This window comes from Sinocyclocheilus rhinocerous, unplaced genomic scaffold (genome assembly GCF_001515625.1).
Source record: "Sinocyclocheilus rhinocerous isolate Xijiao unplaced genomic scaffold, SAMN03320098_v1.1 scaffold1724, whole genome shotgun sequence".
Taxonomy (NCBI): domain Eukaryota; kingdom Metazoa; phylum Chordata; class Actinopteri; order Cypriniformes; family Cyprinidae; genus Sinocyclocheilus; species Sinocyclocheilus rhinocerous.
Window position 1 is genome coordinate 1,567,124 of NW_015626034.1, and position 2,692 is coordinate 1,569,815.

The 2,692-nt window shown below is 39.2% G+C and overlaps 1 pseudogene; it reads left to right on the forward strand.

The window, feature by feature from the left end:
* LOC107708823 (F-box-like/WD repeat-containing protein TBL1XR1) overlaps positions 1 to 2,692 on the forward strand; it is a 26,258-nt pseudogene that overhangs the window by 3,295 nt on the left and 20,271 nt on the right.

A 2,692-nucleotide genomic window follows, 5' to 3' on the forward strand; every position in this document is an offset into this window, starting at 1 on the left:
ACTGCAAACAATGCGCTGTTACTTTAATTCTTCGCTTGCAGCGCAGCAATAGACTCGGTGCAGAATCGATCTCTGCACTGCTGCAGACGCACCGCTCGTGGAATGCACTGCCAGACCGCAACCGTCTGCACTGTGATGCTTTAATCTGTTAACATGAGCGCGGAAAAAATACGCACTGCAAATGGAGTAATGTGAACCTGACTTTATGTGTGTGCGCTGCGAGTGTGCATGAGTGCACGGTCTCCAGGAGAGCGCGTGGGCACTGAATGGTTAAACACTGGTAAGAATTTAAAAGTAATGCAATTTATAAACTTTAGTGACGATGTGACACTGCCTCGATTGTGCAAGTGACAATTCCTGTGTCAACTGTGCAGCGTGCAGCTCGCTTATAGACAGACGCGATGTGTGGTGATTTGAAGCGTATTGCGTATCACATTGAGAGAGAGAGAGAGCGCTCGGTGATTCACTCACGTTGTTTGTGAAATTATGTCTCACACAAGGTTTTCAAATTACTTTAGAAGTTATTTCATGAAGAAATATGAAGGTGAGTACCTCACCTTAAGCATTATAATTATTTCACTCGCGCCGGACTGGGACGGTGACGCTGCATGTCATGCCAAACCTCTCACGGCAGCGTGAGATAGGTTTTTTGAGATCTGCCTTTTTAGAGACCGCTGATCAAACATCCCAACGTGATTATCGGCCGATAGCCGATCATTCGGAGCACCCCTATATATAACACCATTGAATTAATTTAGATGTAGATGATTTACCATTTGTTTAAAGCTAAATGATTTTGATGTTAAATGACAATTGAGTTAATGTACTTGCTGAGTTAATGGATGATGTTAACAAACATTTCCACTTGTATTCTGTTAAGCTGTTGCCTCTTCTTAATGAAAGAGAAAAAATAAAAATAATAGCTGATTGTATCTAATACATTGTCTTTTCTTGACAGGCTGATTTAACTTTGCTCCCATGGATAGCAAGAATATGAGCATCTAATCAACACTTGGTATCATGGTAAGCAAGTGTCATACTATATTAACAGGGATCCTTAAAAATCATGTAAATGTCTTAAATATCACCTTGTGAAGTCATAAGCAATCTTAAATATCCTTCATTGCATAAAAAGTAGTTTGAAAAGGTCTTCGATTTGATGACAGAATTAAATTTTGTATTTGTGTGGGACTTGTGCCAGCTGAGTGTAACTGCTGTTGAGACGAATAGGTATTTAAAAAACACTAAAAAAAAGACAGTTTTGCTGTCTGAATAATCAGTGCTTTTTTTCTTCAGAAAACAAGTGTTCTGGGGTCTCATTTATAAAACTCTCCATAGATTTAATCCTGAATGTGTGCTAGATTTTGCGTACGCACAAAAGTTTCCAGATTTATAATACCATGCGTACGCCAGAACCGGTCAGGGGAAGATTGTGCGTACGTGCATCTCCACCCCATCTCCCCGAAATCACCATATATGGAGCTTACAACGCCTAGTTTTACTATGCATAACCTCATCTGCATATCATTTCCATGCATATTCCCATCCACGTGACACCATGTTTAACACCGTCAAAGGTACGGACTATAAATGCCATTTGTGCCATACATAAATTTTTATTGCTAAAAATCATCCAATATCCTTGTTTTAGAATAAATACATACAAACAAAACTGTTTAAAATAGTTATCAGATAAATATTTTAGAATAGAGTTGATCTCATTCTTTTACATTGGCCAAATGTTATTTCAATTGTTTAAACAATTCAAATCAAATTAAATTTATGCAGTTTTGCTGATGAGGTGAACATCTTTTAGCTCTTTCTAGTGGAAACAGATAAGCCTATATGTATTGCAGTGTAAAGGCAATTGTCTGACTCGGCGCGTCACTGACAAAGTATTTTAAAAAGGAAACGTGTAAATCTTACCGTTTTCTTCAAGTTGTATCCTTAAAATACAGTGGTAGGCTATTTTTCATAATGTTGTGGAGATGTCTTCACACGACAACACCTCCGTGCAGCTGCAGTTGTACAGTAAGGCTATGTTCACACTTGGCGTCTTTTTTGAAGCTGCCAGCGTCTGTTTTACATTATAATCCTATAAAGTAAACCGTGTTTTCAAAAAAGTCCTGAGCGCTTTTTAAAACGCCACCGCCGGCGTCTTTTTCTGCAGCTCAGAGCGTCTTTTCAAGTTGAAAAAAGTTAAACTTTTCTGAAAAAACACCCTATGTCAAGCGCTTTTTGACAGCTTACCAATGACAAGCGAGTGGCGAGTCGTTTCCATAACAACAAAAACAACAAGAAAAATGGAAAAGATAGCCGGTAGATTAGTTCGTACTAGTTTCGGAGCACAAGGAGTTGTATGATATGAGCACAAAACTGTATCTAACTTAGTCTAAAATATGCCACAAACCGTGCATCATTCAACCGGAGCTCCTGGACTAAATTGTTGTAAGCACCATACTGTTTCCTTCCCCGTATAATGTTGCGCACCCACAAACATCGTTGTGAACCGACTCCTCCCCATTAACTTCAAAAGGCAACGCAAGAGCCAACTTTTTACTCTTTCTCGACATTTCTGCAGCATATAGCGCTAGGCTACTGTTGCAGCTGTTGTTATAGCAACAAAAGACGCCCTCGGCTGCTATTTATAACCAAAACGCTGCCAGCTTTTTATTTTACTAAAAAAGCGCTC